Consider the following 25,703-nt stretch of genomic DNA (forward strand, 5'->3'; position numbering starts at 1 on the left):
TACAAGAGAATAGTTAAAGACCTAACAAGTCTTTGGATGCCAACAATTTTGTTCTGTGTGGTCATGTGCGAGAAATAATGTTCCATGATTACCAGATTCAACACTTTGTAGTGCTAAAAAGGTTCTGAGGTTCTGCCAAACCAAATACAAGGAAAGAAGACGGAGCTATACAAGGCCTGGGTAATCATCAACAAGCAAAACAACTGCATTCTGACAGCAAAATGCACACATACAGCAGTGTATGTGAACTTACATTTTTAGCTTTCAGTGTCCGCAGTTTAATTAACCATATTTAACAGTTTTTGCTAAAATCATTGCTGCAATCAAAAACGAGTAACGTGTATGATTCAGCATAGGGTAAACTTACCTGATAAGAAATGAGAACTGCAGAGACCAGCATTTTTAATTAGGCCGTTACTCCATTCAGCTCCCTTTTAGCCAAAGACGTCTGCGATTGGCACTAAAAGCAGTGTGGTGTACGGTAAAAGTTTTCTATTTTTGGGCTTTCGAATTTGGCATCCTACCACACAACACGACATGTTAGCTATTGCAACCGGTGTTTTTTTGCAACCGGGAACCCGTGTGACGTCATATGTAACGTAGGTTGGTAATTCCTCTATAAGAATCATTATTTAAATGGATTATGCATTTTGATTACTAAAACCTAATTTAACTAGTGAAATGGAATGCAAAAATAAATGAATAAAAAAATCAATCCAGAAAATAAAGTGAAAAAAAAGAAAATTGAAGGTAAAAATTATATTTGTAAAAAATTAAACAGAGAATTAAACTTAAAGTACACTCCTTTTTAACTTAGCAACATACTAAACCGACCAAGTACTATTTCCTGTTCATGTCTGTATGTTTTTCTTTGTAGAACATCTTCAAATCAGCCCATTACAGCTACTTTAGAAGGCAGCTGCCTACATGGGTAGATAGCAAGGCAACACAATATTTGGAATAGAGCCAGCATATGCATTCTTTTAATGATAATGTACCTAAAATGGAGTGATACCCTAGTCTTGCGTGCATGGGTATAATGGTGTCTATTGTAGTAGATAGTCTAAATTAGAGAAGCGATATGGGCATGTGTTTGTTTACAGAGAACAGCTTTCGTAATTTTCATATCAGTGTGAGTGAGCTTGTGTCTATGTGCCCATTCTCTCCCTGCAGGCTCCAGCTTTAATCCACTGGCCTCATCCTGAGCATCACCTCACCGACAGCTCCATCAGTCATAAGGGGAACAGGAGGGGTGGGGACTGAACTCCAGAGATTATGGAAGGGCTTCCAGGGACACACAAACAAAAGACCCCAGGTGCTTATGAGGAAGAAATTCTGATTCACTGATGACCTTATGATGGAAGGAGAATTACAGTGTAATGCACTAATCTATATCATGTGGATGGACCTGATTTATTGTATTTACTTGAACAATAATATAAGAATAATTTAGAATATAAACAAACAATACTCTAAAAGACTGGAACTTTGAGTCACAGTAAAATTCTTAATTTATTAAAAACTGCTATAATTCTTTAAATGTTCTGTGAAGCGTTTTCAGCATTGAACATTATAGCCAATTACAGGTGCTACAGTGCTTCCCACAGGTTTGAAATATATTTGCACTGGTAGCAGAATGGAAACGTACCTCTTACTCATGGCACTTGGTTAACTACATGTGACAAAAAAAGTGACTTTTAACAATATTTTAAATTTATTATACACTGTTTCTTTATAATGAGTTGATTTTTTTCCAAAGATTGTTGAGATAAATAAATCCAGTATTTGTTTTGTTTTTATTCTATTCTATTCAAGTCAGGAGCCATGTGCACCCACATATCTAGGTGCACATGGTTAAATCTGCTGCTGACATTTTGTACGGTATTGCCAAAGCATGTTAGATAAAATCTGTAATATATCAAAAAAATATATACAGCAAAAGAGAAATAAATGACAAAAGGAATAAAAACATATATGCAATAAAAATCTCTAAAAAGTATAATAATTACAAGAATAAAAATGCTAATTATTTAAATAAGGCAAATGACTTAAGTTTTCCTAATGGTGTACATATATTTTGCAGCCAGTTTAGATGGGATTTCGTCTTTTGAGTACATAGAAAAGTTTAAGAGTCGTTTAGATCAAAGAATTAATTATACAATGTTTCTTTCAGTCTTGCGGCTGTGCACGTGCTGTCAGCTGCGAAGCCAAGTGAAAGTAAATCAGGCTTAAAATAAAAATGACGACGACTTAGAAAGCAAAACCAAAAGCCGAATCCTGGACATTTTAGAAGATTTAGAAACCCCGGATGGACGCATTTTTACTTCCCAATAAGGCGCGTCTCTGTGGGTCTCTGTAGAGCATGTGAGATTGTCTGTAGAAGTGTTGACAGTTCTCACACACGTAGGTAGGAAATGTATTAGGATGTTTGGTTATTGGGCAGATACAAAAAAAAGTGTAAAAGGATGATAATAATAAAAAAATAAATGTCACCAAATATACTTGGGCGGCCGTTAATATACCTCGACTGGCCTGCCCAAGTAAAGTCTATGTGTGGGAAGCACTGTGCTATGAATGATGATCATGTGAATGTAATGGTCAATTAGAAATATCTGTCTGTATGAGAATATGAAAAAAGGTGCTTATTATTTCTCTATATGCTGTGAATAACAGAAAAAATCATAAAGAATTTTATATTTTCAATGGCTCATTTCTTAATGTGATCATGGATCCAATACAGGTCAAATGTTTTTCTATAACTGTTCACACTGAAATGGAAGAACACAATCAACTTTTACATCAGTCTAGTTTGACATTCATCATAACATAAGCATCCCTCTATAGATCTTATATCAGCAATATGTTGGACATTCTGTGAATATGGGAGACAGTTGTGGAGGAGTCAGTGGGACTCCAAATTTAAATAATGAGTTGGCGCTGATACCCTAGTGGTTGGTGCGCCAGCAAACAGCACAACTGCACTGTGTCCTGAGTTCTAATGCTGATTCACAGACCTTTCCTGATCACATCCTCCTCTCCGTCTCCAATTTCACTTTCTGTCAATATCTACTGCCTATCATAATAAAAGCAAAATGCCACAAAAGCAAGCAAACAACATTTAATATTTAAAAACTCTGCTCTCTTCCTCCCCATTCTTATCTCTACCCTCCTTAGTAACTATGCATACATTAACTGGATTGTGGCAAATCATCTTATAATTAAACAAAAGCTGATTTCGGTGCCTTTCATTTTTATTTTTTATAAGACAGTGAGCCGAGCACAGCCTTTTTATACTTTTACATAAATGGGTCAGTCCAGTTCAGGATTTGTGATCTGGAATTTTATATTGTGGAATCTGTATATATAAAAAAACAATGCTAATGGATCTTAGCAGTAAACTAAAACTAAGGAATAACAGTTAGAACAGACCCTTTGAAGAGCTTAAGTACACCAGAATTGGTTCCACATGAGCCCTACACACTTGCAAATCATTTCATAAACAATAAAGCACAAACAAAATGTAAATAAGAAATTTTTTGCCAATTATATAAACTGTTTATAAGAGTTTTCACAAACAGGGATACGAGATAGAGACAAGATAGTAGGGATGCAGCATTACAGACTTTTCACAGGTTTCCAGTTTCAGTACAGTTTGGTATGCATACATGTTCTGTAAAAAACTGAATAATCAAATATAGCACTGCATACTGTATTTTTCACTGTGTACAGTGGTCCCTCGATATTCTCGTAATTTTTTGGTACGTTTTAAAAATAACCCGCAATAGGCAAAATCCGTGAAGTAGTCTGCTTTATTTTTTTTACAATTATTATAAATGTTATAGACGTTTTAAGACTGTAAAACCACTCATTACACACTTTATACACTTTTCTCAGACAGGCATTAACATGTTCACACGTTTCTCTCGTTTAAACACTCTCAAAGTTCCAACCTTTATAGAAAAATGAGTCCAGTATTATAGAATTAAAACAAAGATCAAAACCATTTGATCTTCATTTATTTATTCTGTAATGGCGCCCTACATCAGCGCAACTTCTACCTTCCTTTAGCATGACCACAAGTCCAACTTTTTGTGCGATGGTTGGAGTAAACTTGCAAACACAGTACAGAACTTTAGTCACATTGTTAGCAATCAAAGATTTATGTAAATTTGGCAAGCTAAATGCATTCTGTACTGTACAGGCGTAGGGCTAAGGGGAAGTAGTGAATAGCCCTATGAACGAAGATTTATCAGGACCACACTCGAAACCAAGGGGTAAGAAAATTTCCCAGAATACACCAGCCACAACGGCAGTGTTGCTGAACCCAGAAGTAAGGAGATCCACAAATTAGTATTTTTTTTATTACAAAACAGAATTGGGATTGGGCCTAAATACTCATCAATTTGGACACATTGACTTAATTATTGGTCATAATAAAGTTTTACCATTGAAAAGCATGTCTTAAATTGTGCATTGTAACTTTCATTCACCTGTTCACATGAGCACTTCTCAGATCTCCTGCACGTCGCACTTTGAGGTTCAATGTTTAGATTACAAAAGCTTATAAATTTAGTTTTAACAGGAATAGCGACATACAATGGGCTTTAGGTTCCACCTGTGCTAGTGCTCGAACATGCTGCACATGGCACGTTCAATTCCATATGAAAGCATTCGTAACTTGAGCATTCACTGATGGGACATATACTTGTGGTGAGCCTGGTTTTAGCACATGGATATACATACTAACATCCAGAGTCAGTTCAGAGAGTAATTAAAGGAATGGGGAGATGCTAAATCTTTCATTTAAATGCAAAACGAGTATGAGTATTGAACCATGGAGATTAACAGAATGGTTCAATATTAAATTGAGTATTGCGGCATAACTAAAAGATAGATAGATAAACAGAAATAGACATTGCGTGTTCCATCATATGGTCAGAGAGGAGGACTAAAAACAGGTGTACTTCTGTGATAAAGCAGAAAGAATCAGTGCAAGGGGGAGAAGGAGAGAGTGCTTGTGTGTGTGAGAGAGAAAGAGAGAGAGAGAGATAAACCCATATTTTGGAGGGAACTCAACCCAAACAAACAGAGAAAGATGTGTGTTCCCAATCCCATTAGTGTGTAGATTAAGGAAGTGCTGAAAATAGAGCCTGGCCATAGAGCAGTTATCCTGGATTACACCCACACACTCCTCTAGTGCCACACACACACACACACACACACACACATGCACGCACGTGCACACACACACACGCACACGCACACGCGCACACACACACACACACACCTATCAAACATGTTCCTAAAATCAGTCTTTTGATTTGGTCAGCTCTCAGCAGCAGTCTCATTACAGCAGTGACAGATGCTTCATATCACTGCACTTCAGTGAAGCAGCATTTCATTGTTCACGTTGTTCTGTTCCAGGCTGCAATTTACAGCGTGTCACTTTATGACCATAAAATCTACTGGAAAGCAAATAGTTCAGCATCATTTAACATATTTTGCCCTGTCTGACAGTCTGTGATGATTATTATTATTTCAGGTGTTTACTTTCCATATTTTCAGTCTGCTGATTCATAGGCTTATGCATAACATCTTTACATTTTCAGTTATGTCAGCAAATGGCAGATCCCTGCACAATAAAACACAGCACTCTCTCAGTTTTCCTCCTGTAGCTCTATTCATCAAAGCAGAGGGGTTTACTAAAATGAAAATTTACGCAATATTTCCATTTACAATAAACTATGAAGCACACAACAACATAATACGTAGAAATTCCAAGTTGATTTTCCACTCAACAAAAAGATTAAAGGTAATTTATACCCTTATAGGTCCAAAAAAAGGACAACAAAACATTATACAAGTGAGTTGTTTTTCTCTCCGTCATCAAAAAAAGAACTTTATGATGAAATATCAATTGTGTGTCCGTCCCATGTCCAGGACAGAATTGGTGGCTCAGTCAACCATGTGTTTGTACCATCTCTAATCAAGATATTCTGTGCACATATACACACACAAAAAGAAACTCCCCTGAGGAGAGGGGCTCAGGTGCAACCCTTTCAGACAAAGCAGGTCCCTCTTTGCAAATTGCTTGCAAAAAAGCCGTTCTGGTGTACATCCCCAAATAGCTGCCTGAAGGGCATTGAGGAGTGTTAAGAATAGAAAAAAAAGGTTTTAGTGTGGGTAGTTCAGAGACCCCATCCTACGCCAACTTATTACACAGTGTGCAACTGTAAGTGAGAAGTAGTTCAATAGAAAGAATGAGTAAAGGACAGTTAGAAAAGACACTTTAACCGTCCTATCCTTAAAAGCCAATGAACCAGTCCTGCCCCACATGCATTTCAGAGATTCACCAGTGAGACCGAGGACATGAAAATACACAGCCCTACACTGCAAGCAGTCACAAATACAATTTTTAAAAAATAAAATGATGACAAGAAAGTCTGTTATAGTGGCAGGTTAAATATGCTAAAAATGCATTTCTAAGAGGAAAAAGGAGACATATTAACTTATTAAATCACACATTTCGGTTATTCAAAACAGCTCATTTAACTGCAGGCTAATACAAGCATTAAATAAAGTACTTCACAAAGTGTACATGTCAACCAAAATCAACTGTTGTCCATTTTGCGAAAAAAAAAAAAAAAAAAAAAAAAAAAAAAAAAAAGATTAACTTGGTGATAAAGAAAACTGTGAGAGTTACATTTTAAGACGAGCCAGTGACATCATAATTATTCACTATATAAAGTTAAAGTAAAAATTTATGCTGCATTAAAATGTATATTCTTAGACATGAGGATTACGCTACAGTACATTTTAATTAATGTAGGAATAAATAAGTTATGCATAGCCATTTTAACGATAAAAAAGTGACTACGGCAGAGCATTACCATTTTAGAAGAGAGAAAATATATGTGCAATGTGAAAAGACTCTACCACTTTCAAATGACAGCAAAATGCATCCAAAAAAACTATATTTTAACATGCAAAGTGTAGCATACATTACATCTGGCACAATTTATCCAAGAAGTATTTCAATAACAGCACTCTTAGGGTCTTCACACACAATCAAACAAATGTCTATAAACTGAAAAAAAAATTCATTGGATTTGCTACATTTTTAAGGTAACTGGTTGCATAAAATTTATAGGGGATTAATAGACTGATCTCACGCGGCCACCATTTTTAAAAGTGAAATCGAGGCTGCGGTGGGAAGAAACCCAGAAGTATCGCCTGAGTCACACAGGAACGATGGGTACATGGCTGTGTATCTTATCAACGAAGAGAAAGTGACACAAATTTATCATTTCACTGCCTTCCGAGTGAACCGAAGGTCCATTCTGAATGGATAGTGAAAATAATAAGGGATATCGAACCTCATTTTCAGCTAAGTTATGGAAAATAGCACTAGCTAGCTAACTTTTTTCCCCAACACGTTTTAGATGCCATTCATCAAACTCAAGTTAATGAACTGATTCTTTCACTATATTAGAGTTGTCTTAATACTGAATTTTGGCACCAATCGGTACTGAAATAAAAAACGTAAATTTCCAGCTAACATTTAAGCGCTGTAAAGCTCGTTCTTAAACACTGCTGATTTGCCATAGTATTCACCAGTGCCCAACAGAAATGACTGTGATTGGCCGTGAAGGTCATCAGTTCACCGCACTTCACCAGTGTTTACCGAGTGCAAACACAGACGAGCGATCGGCTGATCGATTCAACTGATCTTCGTGGCTTTAAAACGCTCTAGTGTCCCTGTATGTGTGTTTGCACTTGGTGATGAGTGGTGAACTGATGACCTTCACGGCCAATCACATTCATTTCTGTTGAGTACTGGTGAATATTATGGCAAATCAGCGCAGTTTAAAAACACGCCTAAATGTTAGCGGGAAATGGAGGTTTTTACAATTTCAGTACCAGAACAACACTATTACAGAAAACACGAGGGTGTGCTACAGAGGACTGCATTGTTTTATCACTCACCGGGTTACATAGGCTGAAGCAGGGAAGTGTCCCCACAGTGTTTACCTGGTACCATGAACTAAAGCCTATAAGGACACTTAAGCTTTATAACTCTTAAAGAGATTGCGATTTTGTTTGATGCCTAATGTGCTTTTAATTGTTTAAATTAAACTTAACTAAATGATATTAAAGTGTTTACATCTATTCTGCATTCTGAATTGGCAGAAACAGCTGGAGGTTTGCAGTAGCATGTTGTTGCAATGCTGAACAATGCTGTTACAGTGCTGAACCTATACTTCCGGGTTTCTTCCCACCTCAGCCTCACTTTCGTTTTTTTTAAACGGCCGCCACTTGAAATAAGCGTATTAAATTAATCAAATTAAGTTAATCATTACTAAATTTAATGCGTTTAAATTCATCCTATATAAATTGTTTGCAACCAGTTACCTTAAAATTAGTGTATGATGCGATGCAATATTCGGAAGTTCTACCACCATAAACTGAAATGGTATTACTGAAATTAAACCTCAACATACATTTACAACAGAGTACAAAATTCGCCTATAATAGTTTTAAGATATTTGTTTCCTACCAATTGAAATTCAGCTCAGATTCTGCATGTCAATGTGTTTTATCAGTATCTAACTGAAGGTGTCTGCAAGCACAGATTTAATTTAAAGGTCATTTCATGTCTGTACACACATAAAATGAAACAAGGTTGAGACAGTCACACAGACGCTCAGGCATGGCCATTCCTAATTGGCTGTTTGATTCTCGCTACTACAGACAAGAATACAAAAGGAGGAGAGGAAATCAATAAAGTTTTAGGGGCAAGAGTGTGAGGGTGTGTGTGTGTACAAAAGTGTGCCTGCAGGGTCCAGACTCTCACACACTCAGGCTTTTGTCAATACATCCATCCGTTAGAGGAGTATCCGCCACTAGGAAAGGCGTTTACACCCAGGATGACTGATGATGCGGCTTTAGGGGAATATTAGTAACACTACGAGTAAGAAGAGAGAAAACATCAGCTGTGCTGTTCTAACTGCGTGTCTGTATTAAAGACTAATATTTTGTACAATTCAACCTTATGAGTTTTGTAGATTACTACACTGGGAGTGATAAAGTAATGTAATAGTGGAAATAAAGAGATGTAAAAGCACACCAACATTTTCATGGAGTGCTCTTTTTAGGGTTTAATTAAAAAAGGGAGGGGATGGGGTGTTTATATTTTACTGTTTTTAATTACATTGTTTAAAAAAAAAGGTGCTTTAAAGATTTATTTTCCTTCCATTTGCTCCATCTAAAAATGCTGTCCAGTTAAAATACATTCAAATTAGAATTGATTACTCCTGAGTTTGAGATTGATTCATTGAGTCAAGAGTCATAAGAGTCATTCAATACCCAATCAGATGTTCATGTTGTGTGTTGAGAGGCCGACGCAACAGAAAGCTTCTCAACAGAGGCACAGGAAACTCTTGCTCATCTCTTAAGATATAATTAACTAACGCCTACTCACCAGATAAAATCTGAAGCTTTCTTGTCTGTTGCTAATGGCTACTTTTTTTTTTTTTGTTTAATTACTGCAATTGAAACCATTCTAGTCTGGGGCTCTGTGCAGATGCAATGATTTTATTGTGTTCTTTTTTTCTTTATTGTGATTTTATAAAAAGCTTGCACTGATTTTCAATTTTATAATAACACGAAAAAAAGACAATCAAGCAATAAAAGATAAAAGGATCAACTCAACTAAAGCAGTGGATTAAATAATGATTTTCACCTGAGACTTAAAGACGTAGGTTTAAATTACTTTAGAAATACGGCTGTATTTTTAGTGGGGATTAAATACAAAATGTTAGTCACTTTGCTTACAGCTGATGGTGTTTTTTTTGTGTCTGAATAAGAAAAAAATATATGCTGGAACTAGGGAAGCTCTAATCGATTGGCATCGGCCAATAATCACATTTTATGACTCAATCGGTACTCTCTATTCTGGCCGATCACATGAACCGATCGCAAGTGTACGTTTACAGATTTACAAGCAGAAGATGCATTTTAAATTATGTATCAAATATGCACTTTAAACATTTTCTTCATTGAGGCACATTGAATTTTTCTTCCATCATTTGCAATGCTTCCAAATTGCATCGTTAGTTATTTTTCTTACCAAATTTATCTGTTTTATCTAATAGTTTCTGTAAAGCTGCTTCTGATCATGACATGTTCACACTAAATGTGACGTTTTGAAGAGATTATATGCAACCTCCATTTCTTCTCCTGGGAAAGAATAGATCTTCACTTAAGCATCATACTTAGAGGCAAATTTTGCTTTATGCATTGTTAAAGTTATATAAAGCTTGAAGCATCAGAATCTGTGTATCGGCCGGTAACCATGACAAGGAATCCATACTCTGTATTGGCTCCAAAAATCCTGATCAAGCATCCCTTGCTGGAACAATAAATCAGTCTTGTTATCCCTGTCAATTTGATAGAAAATACTGAATGTCGGAATTATTCTTTCTCCAAATGTCCATGAATGTCACTCAAGAGTACTAAAATCTTAGATATTAGAATCTGCACTCAAACAAATGAGGTAGGGCTGCACGATATTGGAATACTCCAACATAGCAATATTTTTTATTCTGCAATATATATTGCAATATTTATAGAATTTCACTCCATGAGTTAAATAAATATTTGGAAAGAATGGATTATTTTTAATTGCTTGTGATGATTCTCTAGGGCGAGTACATGTGCAATAATCTAAGAAACAATCTACAAGTAGGGCTGGGCGATATAGCAAAAATGCAATCTCGATAATTATTTTCCACATTGAATGATAATGATATACTCTTCCCAAAAAGACTACCCCAACAGTGAAGCCAAAAAAAATGAAAGGGTCCTTTAAATGGCATAACATTTTCACTCAAATTTTCGGTGGCCAAAAATTCGGAACATCTCAAATATCAACACATTTCCATTGTTGTACATTTCTGCACATTGTTGCACATTTCTGCTGAGTGATGGCTCTTAGATCAATATAGATTAAAAACGTCCAGAGCTTATTGTTTTTGACATCAATTTTACCGCAATTCAATATATTATATTTTATCGACCCTGCCCTATCTACAAGCGTAGATAAATTCAAAGAAAAAGATACAAATCAAATAAACAGCAGTTGATTGTTTTCAGATGAGTCGGACTGTATTCAGGTGTACAGGAATTGAAAAATGATCAAATTGTGATATCGATTCTGAAATGATATATTGTGCAGCCCTAAAATGGTTTCCTTTTTGTTCAAACGACTTATTGAAAATAAGCTGAAACAACACAATTTTAGTTTTTTTGACAACTTAATTGTTTAATTGTTAATTGTTCAATCCACTTAAATTTGTAAAAACTAATACGTAAACTTATTTCTTTTGTGTTGTCAACAAATCGATAGCGTGGAACCCAGCATTTTTACATTGAGTTTCCCTACTATAAGTATAAGGATTCAATATGAATATTTACCATAAATCTCTGGACATGAACCATATAAGGCCCTAATAAAGGAACACCAACAGTAAATTCAGTAAATAATTCAATATTACAACACTTTTTTTACACACATTTGAAACAAAAAATACCAACATTAGGGCATAGCCTTTATTTTTCAGTGGTAAATTATTTTGTCATTGCCATGCCCTCATTACTACAACTTGCCTTTCTCTGTGTCTCAGCTGGCTGATCCGTTTTTGGCTGCACCCTTTTAATAAAAGAGATCGAATAAGAGACCATATGCCTCCTGGGCTTTATGTGTGTATGTGTGTGCGTGTTCTTTGTTGTCCTCCACTTGATGGTTTTTCATATCGGCACCCCACTGCCACAGAAATGGCCTCTATTTTCTCCCTGTTTACATCCACTATCTCTAGTAATTGATTAGACTAGAGCTAGAGTACATGATCTTTCTCTGACTCTGTATGTGAGAGGAGAGAAAAAAAATAGATAAATAAACAAACATCATTTGTTTCACTCCTACACACATGCACACTACCAATCCCCTCCTCCACCCACCCACACTCAAATGCACACACAATTAGGATTCATTTCTACCATAAGGTGAAAGAAACGTCAATTCTCATCTCACAGAGACACCTTCCGACTCGCCTTTCATTCAAATGCTATGTTAGTCCATGTTACTGTTACACAATTTTAGTTTAGTTTAGTTTGTCGATCCTCTAATGTGAGATCAGAGTTGATCAATAAAGCTTATCAGTTAACACCCTATTTCCACAATCCCCGCATTGACAACTCAAGCCCTGGCGTTTCAGAATGACTCAAACAGCTGAACAACACATTCTTTTCTTTCAAGTCAACAACAAACAATTCTGGATGAATCTTTGATGTTTTTAATCTGAATAGTGAAATGATGGCAGTTACACTTTAAAATTGATATTAAATGAACACAGACAGCAGCACATCATTTTATCTTCATTTTTAAGCAGCACTTTTGAGCAACTCTGCATATTTTATCAAATAAAACATAAAATATTTAAATGATTTCCACTGCTAAACTTAGATCTGTCAATTTAGCATGTACATTTGTTACAATCAATTATACAAAAAAATGATAAAATTACTTGCTATGTGACATTATAAATGCTAAATTGTGTAAAGCTCCATAATCTTTATATGCAAACAGTAATAAACAACTCTGAATAAATGATATGAGAAACACAGTGTCTGTATAACGATGAAGTGGACATACTGAGTCTGTGTAAGCCTTTAACTCTGCGTCATATAAGGAAGATCCTGTGCAAAATATGGCCATTTTCTAGTGTTAAAAATGTACTTTTCCTTCAAATGAATTTTGAATTGATTTGAAAAACAAATGAGCTGTGATCTATGACAAGCACAGCATATTAATATTTTTACCTTCAAATAGGGATTTTTTAAATAATTACCTTATAAACTGCATCTGTCCTACATGTCAAATTCTTAAATATACCTTTTAATACTCTAATTAACTAAAGTTACTGTTACCAAAAGAAAAACTGCATGTAACTTACACGAAGGTGTAAAAGGAACTTGTTTATCTGCATTATTACAAAACACAAAATTAACAAATTACTGCTCTTATATAGTTGCTGCTCTATTATAATAATAATTATTGTTATTAAAATGTTAATCCCCAAAGAAACACAGATATTAGATGTCATTAGATGTTGTCCCTGATACTAATCCAGCACAGAACATCCAGATACAGGGCTTGATATAAAGCACTCATGTAGTTGTCTATCCAACAATTAAATGACTAATTTAGAGTCAAGTGACTAGCCCAAAAAGACACCTAATCTATTTCAAATGTTGAATATTTATATTTTAATTATGGTCAGACATTTACACATTCATAAATCTGAAATTAAACATTAGTTATGTGGGGTCAGGTTTCATTTTTTGTTTGTTTAGCTGATTGCAGTCACCTCAAATAGTGTTATACTTTGTGCAAAACTGACTTACAGTGATGCTAAGTTTTACAAATTGCCAGTCTCAGGACAGCTGCACACACTACCACTAGATGACACCATTCAGTTGTGAAGTGCTTGTGTCAGCATCAATCCACATGTACAGCATTTAAAAACCCAAAGTCAAATAAATGATAAATAAACGACTAGTTTATTTTCCGAGCCGGAGCACACTTATAGATGATGCGACTCTTCAGTTTAACAGGAAGAGAAGTGCTCTCGCTCAGCACAGTGGAGATTGCTTTAGTTCTATTCCGAACAGATGAAAAACTTTTAACACTCCTAAATTATCATAAGTCCTCGTGCTGCAGGTATTAGGAGGTTTTCTGGAGGTGCAGCGAGGGGTTTGCGTCTTTAATAAACTACGACAGTTCGTGTTCATTGAAAAGTAGGAGTGATTAATAAATCCATATTAAAAAAAAAACAGTCCATTAAAAGTGACATTGTGTCTTCAGTTTCACCCTTAGGCACGCTTTGCACTCACACTACAAGCTTCCGCGCCAAAGCCCAACTGAACCAAGCTTTGGCACACCTCTTACAACCGGGTCAGGGCTGGCCAACTGCTCTGCGCCTGGGCCCGATTCAGAAAACTCACACTTGTCAAACAAAACGGGAAATGTGCATGGGCATGGTTCGGATAGCCTAGTGTGAGTGCACCCAGAGTCTGCAGTCATGTTTAACTTTTTTTAATCTTGCATATCAATTAGTGGCTCCTTCGTACACACACTATATAGGACTTCACAACTTTGTATTATATAAAAAGTGTATATTATAAGCCTGTTATAAAATAAAATTATATCCATGAATAATGCCCAGAATGAAGCACCACACTGCTTATTCTTAAGTAAGCATAACTACACAGGATGCAGTTGTATAATTTTACGGTGACTATGATCCTCACAGAAACTTGAAGTTACCTCTACTTGTCCAATAGGGCGAGTAAAAATTTCTTTACATGTAAATCTAAAACATTCACTTGCCCAGAACAAGCTTTATGTCAAGCCCTTCAATAATAATCACAGATGCTGCCGAATCTCTAATAACATTTCAGCATTTTTGTTTATGATAAGAAAATTCTGTAAGAAATTCAGTCAGTGCAGAAACATGGCTGGCTATCAGGCTCAATGCTGCAGCAAAAATTTTTTTTTTAAATTTAATTACATGATAAAAAAAATTTTATGATAAAAATGTATAAAAATGCTGTGAATTAAAACATTTCTTGTGAAAATTCATTTTCACATTTCCAGTCATTCAAATAGTTGAAAAGGCCCAGGCCCAGGGGATGTGATTAAAAAGGCTCCACTGAGAGGACACTGTGGACATATAAAAATGTAATGTACCAAGAACATTTTTGATGACATAAACGTGACTAGCAGCTTGCAAAAAGATAATGTGCTCCGTTTCAAAGCTTTAAATTTCAAAGTTCACTGTAACAGAACAAAATAACGCCTTCCAATATGTGAGTACATTTAATATTACAGTATATTACTTATTTTGTTTACTGTATGACTTCGCAGCTAAAATTATGAGCAGATTGTCTGCATTTAAATTGATCATGCTTAACAAACAGAGTCCTGTTCTTCTAATTATCACTAAACTACTGGTCTTGTTCACTTTAGTGCTGAAGGTAAAGATTGCTGTGCTGTTAAAGTTGCACTCTGCCATTTTTGTTTACATTTCACTGGCTTTAATACTGTATGTCCCACTGGTCGTTTGACTTTTCCTCACTTGGTGGCTGTGATAAACACATTTTATGGTGGCAGCTAACATATTTTCTGTAAATTTCAGCATAACCAGACATCAGAAAATTCTGTAAATCTGTTTTGAAATCTGCATTGTAAAAAGCACCATACAAATAAGCCACATCAAATTTAACCACAACTGCAAATACAGTGAATTTGATTGTTCATTAACATCCTGGTTGTTATTACAGAGCATGTTAACTTCAAACAATCATGTCAACCTGTCACAATCCCACAGTTATTAGCATTAAGGAGACCCAAAAATCATATTTACAGCTTATATATTGGACTTGCAAAAATGTAAGCCTTGCAACTAAATATACCCGCCACAGTGACCAGATGTTGTGTCACGTATTACAAAAAAATGTGTCCATAATTGTAGTTCAGTTCTCTTTGTTGGTTTGGTCCACATACACAGAAATACTAATTTTGCTAGTATTAACGTGCATTTCAATATTTGAAACCTATTAGCGTTATGTGATTGAAAATACAAATGAGCTGTGATCCATAACGAGGACATCACATGTCTTTCTCTGGCTCAGCACCAGTTATTGTAGGAAAGCAGGTCTGAATTTAGCAGCTGATATCACGATGCTCACGAACACGAGCAAATGAACACGAACATTGTAATTACACCGTTGTGATTGTGTGCTGCCGAGAACAGCCAAGATTGACCATCCCACTGCAGGTAATATTAGCAGCCCCTGATCAGGAAGAGGACAGTACACTATAAAAAAATTGGGTGTAAAAAAATAAATGACTGTGAGTGGCTGTGAAAGTCATCAGTTCAAACACAGATACAGGACACTGGAGCATTGTAAAGCTGTGAACATCAGTCGATCCATCAGCGGATCACTCATCTGGCAACTCATAGACAGACCAGCTTTGAAACGCTCCAGTGTGTGCACTTGGTGAACAAAGTGAAGAGCGGTGAACTGATGACCTTCACAGCCAATCAGTCATTTCTGTTGAGCAGAAACTATGGTAGCTTAAGTGAAAGTGAGCTGAACATGCTTGTATCATCTGTGTATTTTTATCACCTAAGAAGAAGTTGTGAAGAGCTTGTAAAGGAGTCTAAACAGCATCTGGAATTCCTCAATCACCTAGGCAAACAAGATCTGCATTTCCAACATCTGTATTGAACTTTAAAGAGCCCATATTATGGGTTTTTGAAAATGCCCTTCCATGTAGTGTGTAACACAGCTCTAAGTGAAGTGAAATATCCAGCTAAGGCTTAAATCTGTAAGTGTACAGTGTTTAAAACTATTGATTCATCTATAAAAGAGTCGACTCATAGTGCTTCAAACGAGTCGCCTTGATAACGAGTCATTAGGTGTTTCGCGATGACGCAGCCACGAAACACAAGCCTCGCCAGTAGTTACGCGCGCAAACCAGGGAGATTTGAAACCTGCGGCCCCGCCCACTAACACAGAAAAAACACTAGACACACACACACAGACGCCGCCGGTCGAGTGAAGTCACGCTGTGCTCAGATGGATAATATTGACAGTCTCTACCCAAAGATGAGTTGTTAACCTGGTACAGTACACGCGGTTACTCTTTATATTCTCTTATCACATGTAAGCCACGTTAAAAACGCGACGCGTGCCGCTTTGTTTACGGATTAACGTTAAAGGCTTTTGTGAGCTCGCGTTCCACTGCCGTTTGTCGTTGCTATGGCGATCGATCGTAAGCTAGGAGACAGGAGACTCGTGTCACGTTCCCTAGTTCTTCTGAGGAGCGTTGTGTGTGTGTGTGTGTGTGTGTGTGTGTGTGTGTGTGTGTGTGTGTGTGTGTGTGTAAGAGAGAGAGAGAGAGAGAGAGAGAGAGACTCGCGTCGCTTTCCCTAGTTCTTCTGAGGAGCGTTGTGTGTGTGTGTGTGTGTGTGTGAGAGAGAGAGACTCGCGTCGCTTTCCCTAGTTTTTCTGAGGAGCGTTGTGTGTGTGAGAGAGAGAGAGAGAGAGAGAGAGAGAGAGAGAGAGAGAGAGAGAGACTCGCGTCGCTTTCCCTAGTTCTTCTGAGGAGCGTTGTGTGTGTGTGTGTGAGAGAGAGAGAGAGAGACTCGCGTCGCTTTCCCTAGTTCTTCTGAGGAGCGTTGTGTGTGTGTGTGTGTGTGAGAGAGAGAGACTCGCGTCGCTTTCCCTAGTTTTTCTGAGGAGCGTTGTGTGTGTGTGTGAGAGAGAGAGAGAGAGAGAGAGAGAGAGAGAGAGAGAGAGAGAGAGAGACTCGCGTCGCTTTCCCTAGTTCTTCTGAGGAGCGTTGTGTGTGTGTGTGAGAGAGAGAGAGACTCGCGTCGCTTTCCCTAGTTCTTCTGAGGAGCGTTGTGTGTGTGTGTGAGAGAGAGAGAGGGAGAGGGAGGGAGAGAGAGAGAGAGAGAGAGAGACTCGCGTCGATCTCCCCAGTTCTTCTGAGGAGGGTTGTGTGTGTGTGTGTGAAAAAAGCCTTACACTATGAAGCGCGTGTGCACTGTGACTACTTTTATATAGTTGATTACCAGCTGGGCATTTCACTCTGTCTCGTGCTGAAGCCTGTCACTGTCGACCAATCGCAGCAGGCTGTCATCGGTCCAATCAGCGCAGATTAGCTTCGCGCTGAGGAGGGGGTTGGGAACAAATGAATCGCTGAACGATTCATATGGGAGTCGTTGGGATAATTAGGTAAAAATAAATGCAGGTTATAAGACCATCAAAGTGTTTTATGACCTTGCATGCATATTAGACTGTTGTTGGAGACCCTTACAACCTAAATATGACCCTATTTCATGTATAATATGGGCTCTTTAAGGGGCAACATTTTGATTACAATGAGAAAAACCAGGTCTGTTGGAACTTTCAGCCTTTTTATGCCATCTTTGTCTTGATTTTGGTTAAAATGTATAGCTTAGGTCTGTGCTGCTTTCAAATACCAATGTTACATCAAAGTTAATCTAAAATCAGTACATTTATTCAGCAGTCTTGTGGCCCATTTCCACTGAGTGGTATCGTATGGTTCGATACACTTTTATGTCCATTTCCACTAAGAGTGTCACAATTTCACAATCGATCGAAATTCATGCTCAATCTCAATTACCGAATCAAAAAATGCAATTGTTGATGCTGCCATGCCCCCTTGTCACGTCAGCTTGGCTTGCCAAGTGAAAAGAAAATGCTTGCTGAAGCACTGCGAGACAACCTAACAGCTACAACAAACAGCCAAAAGATAGCATGGCAACTGCAGATACAGAAGACCAGTCGACAGAACTTGAACCCCCTCCTCTTTCACTAAGCTCGCCGGTGTGGAAGCATTTTGGGTTTCCACTGAGTTATGTTGACAACGTTCGTCTTGTCAACAAAAAAAAAAAAAACACAGTTTGTAAGCTCTGCTATGTATGTATACCACATTATTCCATCTGCAGAATGGCTAACATGGCAGGGCATCTCCACAGGCACCACAAAAACATAGATTTAACTGTTAAACCAACAAGTGTAACACAAACTACTCTCCCGTCTTCATTTGGAATAAAACTTCCAAGTAACTCAACACGTGCAAAGGATATTACGTACAAACGTGAGAGTGACGCACGAAAAAACAAAGGAAAAGCCTGAAAAACAAAGGAGCAAATGATTCTTCCAGCAACCTTAAACGAATAAACTGCCATGTTGAACTATTATCATCACCTTTTGGACTATTATGAACTCGGAATGATGGTATTACTTTCTAACAAGATGTTACATGTGCTGGTGAAGATTAAAAATACAGATAAGAGGTTTGCACTGACTGTATGTTTCATGTTGTCTCTGCACCCAAATAAGGACTAAATGCATGCTTTGTGTAGTTTTTCTGTAATTGGTAACATATCGGACACTGTAAGGGTCTGTATGTGTTCATATATGTTGCATTTATTTATTTATTTTATATAATTGCAGTTACAATATGCTATTTCACGACATCATTGATCTGCAGTTATAATCGACTCATGATCATGAAAGGGTTAGTAATGAACATTTATACAGAAGTATTTATGTGTATAAAGCCTCTGTTTTGTGAGAAGTGCTTCTCATATGATATGCGAACGACCCGTACAGCTTTACTTTGATATTTCCCCGAGCGAGAATGACGTTGACTTAAACTTTGTCGTACACCACACCCACCATTGGTACCCTTTTGGCAATGGAAACGCAAGCCTGATAAAGGTAACCCGTATTGTACCATACCACTCAATGGAAATAGGCCATTGGTCTGCACAAAGTTTCAGTTGGTATTCAGACTTATTTGAATGAACCACACTTACAAAGCAATAGGACCAGGTTTTAATTGAACCAAACCTACCAAGGATGAAAATATCGATAAAGACATTCTCTAGGCTACTAAAAGGCATGCGGGCAGCCGTCCAGCTGATTTTTGCAATGGATAAAAGCCTTCCTTTTGCACTGCCCTGTCAGAAGACACCTAACACCATATATCAATATTATCAAACAGATCATGAGACTTCTCCAGTGATATAAATGTCAAACTACATAAATCTTGACTGGTCTCAATGCAAGTGAGATTGTGGATCTGATTCTGGCTTGTTGAGCTCTAGCTAAAAGTCCATCTGACCTGAAAATTCACTGTAACACTAACCCTAAACGCTGATACAGATTATATTATCACTGTGCCCATCTCTGCTCTCTGTGCCCTAGTGTGGCAATGGGCAGGAATGTAGGGGCGTTAGTGGAAACAAAAGCACCGGCAGTGGTAATGATGACTTGGCTTACAGAAACACAGCCCCCTGTGCATCGGGACAATAGTGGTCTCACTCACAGCAACATACAGAGAAGAGAGTATGTGGGGATTTAGACAGTCAGCACTCTGGGGGGCCAATGTCGCATTCCTCCCCTCTCTGGCACTACACTGATGCGTCCATCCATTTATCTCTTCATCCATTCATCAACTCAGCAAACACAGCCACTTCCAGTTAGTGATTCATCAGTACATCTGAGCAGATCTGTCTATCCATCTGTCAGCTAGCACGGATCCAACTATGCATTTATCTTTTGTTTATTATGTCCATCTATGTCCATCAATGGAATACAAAGTCTCAGCAATTTTTGGGACAGTGCAATTAATCCAAAGAGTTCCAAAGGTACTAAGAATGACCCATTTGCACAATTTCAATATTAGCAATTTACGTCTTTAATAAAGAAATATTGAAAATAGATGGAGCTAACTGAAAGTGTGTGCCAAAACTATTAAGAACTTCATTACTACACCAATATAAAAGTTTAAGTGCTTAAAAATAAGAGTATACCAATTTAACATTCAAAATGACAAGAGTTAAAACCAGGGTTTCTGCAGGTTTCTTCAAGTCAAATGTAAGACTTTTTAAAACCCTTTTAAAGACTAATATGAATAGGGCTGAATACCGAAACCCAGTGTCAATATGGCACCGGTACCAATGTAACCGAAATGTACCGGACCAAATCAGCAAGTGAATCCTGGTGCTAAATTTCAGTGTCACCGGTGTAGTCTGTAGTATTTGCACACTGTTCAAATGATCAAAAGAAATATATTAATGCAATTCAAATATATAAAATATGAATTGATGTATACTTTAAACTTCAATTATATTGTTCAATTAAAATGATTAAATATATATTTTTTGTCAAATAAAGGTTTTTCTAGAGTCATCAACTATAATTTTGTGGCTCAAAAGTATCAGTTTACAATTTTAAAAGCGTCGATTTAGCACCAGTACCGAAATAAGCCCAAACAATACCCAACCTTAATTATGAATGAAATTTTAGACTTATACAGGGCTAAACACTAAGGATATTTTATCTGATGGCCTGAATACTTTTGTAAATACTTTTTTTTTCTATTAATGGAAGGCCATGTATTAAGGGATGTGTTGCTTTACTTTTCTTTCCCTGATTAAGGAATTTACTTTGGAGAATTTGCTGTAAAAAGGTCTAAAAGGTCTGTTTTGGATCATATCTCTTTGCAATAAAAAAAACTTTAAAAAAAGTTTTGAGATGGAGATTGGTGATTGGGTGTCGACCTGTAAAGGTATCTTTACTTAGACAGGAAAATTAAGACCCATTTAAAATGTTTTAAAAGCTACAACACAATATTTCAGTGAATTTAAGACTTTTTAAGACCCCATGGACACCCTAAAAACAACTGTATTATTGACAACAGGAAAAAAAAAAGAAGTTCAGGTACAAATGTAATGCATAGCTAAGTTCTTTTTACTATTTGCACTTTTGGCTCAACTGAAAGTTCAGAGTTCCGTTCTTTAAAAGAGCATCCTGTTGGCAGGAGATCATGGGCCAACTTACTAGTTTGTAGTTTTTGCACACTCTATTCAACCTGGGAGCTCCCCTTTCAACAATTTTCTGTTTGCTTATTTGTCGGTTTAACTTTAATTTATAATAATTACCAAAAAAAAACAAGATGTTAAAGTGATTGTTTGCTAAAATGAACATTCATCCATTACTCCATCCCAAGTTAAATTTCTCCAGAATAAAGATATTATGAGAAATGTTTCCATGTTTTTGTCCATACAGCAGAAGTCAATGATAACCAAAACTATTTTGATAGGCAAAAATGTTGTGTTTGCAAAAGACAACACATATGTGTACCAGCATGAGGATTCATAAACAAAGACAAAATTTTGACTTAAGTATATTTTATATTAATTATGTGCTACAAGTGCCATGATATTAATTCATCCAACAGGAACAACTGAATTGTGGGTAAATTTCATGATAAGCTAATTATGTGCTGCTGAATTAGGTCAGCATGTAAACGCAACAGAGAGCCCACCACATTAAGGACCACCTGAAAACCTACGCTTAATCATTCAATAAAGACAAATATGATTAAGCCTATAATTCAGCACAGAGACAAAGAATGGTTCTTTTTATCAAAAGCAAAAGGCCTACTGAGAGCGATTACATAAGGACCAGATCTCAACATTTCCAAAAGAAAAACAGTTTAGCAGTACACACAGTACTCGACCAGTTCAGCATGCAGGAACGAGCAGAGAGAAGTTCAATAACAGTCAGCTGCACAAACTGCTGCTCAGCTGGAAGGACATTTTGTCAGGTTACCTGAAAAAAAATGAATTCAGCGACCAGGAATGAATCAAATGTGTTCTCACGGAGGACTCAAAATAGCAGGGAAGCTAAACGGCTCCTCGAAATCCCCGTCCAGAAGAGATGAGAGCCTGTCCAAATGAACGAGACGGTGACGGTCAACAGCAGCACGAGTGGCCGTAATCCCCCCTCCATACTCCGCCGCATGCTGCGTTAATGTCATCAAATCCCGTGTTCTCGCCCTATCACTCTATTTATACAGGATGCAATAACAGGACCTGCCATGTCCGACTTAATATAAACATTAAACACACTAATCACCCCAAGAAATCAGTTCAAAACATTGACATTGTTGTATGCTAGAGTTAAGTGCGTTATGTTTAAGAACTACCTGTCCTCCTCTTCGTGACAATTTGGCTCTATTTTGGTGATGCTCTTTCTAGTCTCGGATAGAGACAGCGCAACAGCTAGAGAGGCCATGCATCCCCCTCCACCGCCTATGACAAATCAAAATAACACAGCAGATGGTATGCAAGAAGCCCAGGATGAATCACATTGCATTGCATTTAAAATGTCAAATACCGTTAGCTCGCGCCGCTATCCCTCACATTAGCGTGTTGAACCGTAATGTTTGGGTGGAAAGCTCACATGATGGTCTGGAGTAGGAGTGCGCGGTGGACGCACAGACACACGCCGAAACAAAAGGCGAGCAGCATGGTCATTCATACCACTCGCAGTCACACGCGACCCATGTGTGATTACTAAACAATATAATACTGCACAATTTTGACAAGCGTATCGCATGGCGTGGCCATACATGATTGGTTTTGACTAAAGCTTGAAATGAACAGCCAGTTTCGTACACACAGACTTACCGATGGCGTGGCTGTGTTTTCAAATCCAACGAATCTCAACGTTTCTCTATGGCGAAGACAAAGCGGAATGGTTTCGTCCAGATCACATAGGTGTTCCTGTTTTCGTCCCGTTTAAAAAGCCCGATAGCTCTCGGTATTTTTTCCGTTAAATCCGCATCCTTTAGTGTGTGGGTTTGATTTTTTTTTCTTCAGCCCGGGCAGCGCGGGCGGTTATGAAACATAAAGCGAATCCCTCTCGCGTGACGGTGAGCTCAGGTAACCACGCCGAATTCAAACCGTTATTTCAGTTCTCGTCGAATTGTTGAATTCCTCCGTTATTGTCATGCAGTCTTGATGTCCACGCGACCTCCGGCGTGTCGCTCCTGTCTTTAGTCCGACGGACAGACGAAAGAATGAATGGTGACGGGGGGGTTGCGGGGGCTCAGTCGCATCATCATCGCGCTCATACATACAGCGAGCGAGCGCCTACACACTGGAGAGAGGAGCGCGCGCGGGACACGTCTCATTAGTATGTTTCACGCACTTCGCGCCCACGAATACACAACAAGAAGCGAATTAATAACGCTGTTCCTTTACTCGTTGATAACGTTTTCGTGAAGCTCATGGGTGTTTTAAAACAACAGTTGAGCCTCTGAACATCAGAGAAGGCAGCCAGGACTACATGCCTGTCCGCCTGCGGATGGATATTTGCCATATGCAAATTAGATCGAAGAAATTATGGGTGATAAGCAAGCTTGTAGGTATCAAATGTGGCACACTGCAATTTGGATTGCTTTTCAAGTAAACGGGAGACTATTAATAGTATAGCTGTTCAAGTTTTAGTTACTGTAAGCTCACACACTATAGTTCACCCCACATGTTGCTAAACAAGGCTAGATATGAGACCAGTTGAGAGAATGTTTTCAGGTCAGGCCTGTTTTTTTTTTTCTGGCCTTATGTCAACAATGAATGGATGATTTTGTTGACTGTGAAAATGAAAGCTACACATTTTTTTTAATTCAGTGTGACCCGATCTACAAAAGCAAGATGGTGGATGGTGTTGTATTGCTTGTTCTTATGCTGAGGTTGCTTCTGTTAAGTTTATTTAACATCAGCTTGACTATAGACAGAACACAAGTACACTTTTACTCGTATGCATACAAAGGCATGGCAAAGCATATGATCCCTCATCTGAGATCACAGCAGTTAGCAAACAACAAAGATGCTTTGATTGATTACTTGATAACCAAAACATCTATGGTGGATTTCAGGACCACATGTGCACAGACTCATTGTTTTTTAAGGTGTCATCACCACTTCTTGCCATGCAAGATGCAGCATTTTTTGTTAGTTTTGTTTTGACAATATTGTCATGTGTAGTCATTTTGAAAACAATAAGAAAAATGTAAAATTTTTCGTATATTGTTGTCATGTAAATGCACCCTCAGATATAAATCACAATAGGGAAAAAGACGGTCACAGTTTCCATTTCATGCTGACCTTAGGCAGACCCAGGCCCCCTGTGTTGCATGATGGCCCTCCATGTTAATTTGCTTGCAGGAATACGGTTGTATCTTCTGTTACATTTTAGTACCAATAACAAGCACCTCTCAGTGCTTAAATTCATGATTATGAATTAATCAGAAGCTCCAGTACATTTGATTAGGACTTGACGATGAGGTCCTCCCTCACATATGCTCCAGTAGATACATGAAACAAGCAGGGGCCTGTGTGTGTTTTTCTAAAGAGAACTCTAGGACTGGGGGATGGGGTCTTCGACCCATTTGGGGGTGGGGGTCAGACTGCTTGGGGCCTCTGGGCATGTGCCCCACATGATGGTCAGTAATCACAAAGCCAGCACATAAACAATGTATCGGGACATGAATGTGCTACACACACCATGCCAAATCTGATGGTAGTAGTACTTGCTAATAATAGAAATGTACCTTATACTATAAGAAAAGTATGATGCTTGCATGCAACTGGTCCTGCATTCTAACAAACAAAGGTTCTTTAATGAGACTGATGATTAAAAAAATCTATAGAACTTTACCACTTCACAATGATTTTTAATTTAATAAAATATTAGTCTAGCATGTTCCCAAATAAAATATGTTCTTGCCACCGGAGCATACAATAGACATTGTCATGTGGTGTTTCCATAGCACAAGATAGGTATTCCAACATACCAACTGATCATGTTAGTTCCCATACCTTATTCCAGTAGGTCTCAAATATTATTCCATTTACATGCTCAGAAGTCACTTTACAGGTTGCTCAGTTCCTGATTTCTCTGATGCAGAGCTGTGAACAAAAAAAAAATTGAATCTGAACAGACAAATACTTTAAATAATGGACACACACGCTTACAACCTTATCAAGTATTAATTTGATCTGATTTCTGACCATAGATTAAAGCTCAGTTTTCTGAGACTGGAATTTCTGAGACTCCGAGACTGGAATTCCGTTATCATGCAGTGCAAAATGTCTCTTAGGCCCCGTTTACAGTAATATGTTTTTGTTTTAAAGGGATCCTATGGTGAAAAATCTACTTTTCAAGCTGTTTGGACAGAAATGTGT

At 37.6% G+C, this 25,703-nt stretch overlaps 1 protein-coding gene across 1 annotated transcript in view; it reads right to left on the minus strand.

The window, feature by feature from the left end:
• Positions 1-23,537, minus strand: part of LOC130229514 (spectrin beta chain, non-erythrocytic 1) — a 94,716-nt gene extending 71,179 nt beyond the window's left edge. The window contains 1 exon segment of the mRNA XM_056458355.1: positions 23,145-23,537. The gene's annotated coding sequence lies outside the window, so the exon portion shown is untranslated.
• Between the last annotated feature and the right edge of the window lie 2,166 nt (positions 23,538-25,703).

The sequence above is a fragment of the Danio aesculapii genome, chromosome 5, assembly GCF_903798145.1.
Source record: "Danio aesculapii chromosome 5, fDanAes4.1, whole genome shotgun sequence".
Lineage (NCBI taxonomy): Eukaryota > Metazoa > Chordata > Actinopteri > Cypriniformes > Danionidae > Danio > Danio aesculapii.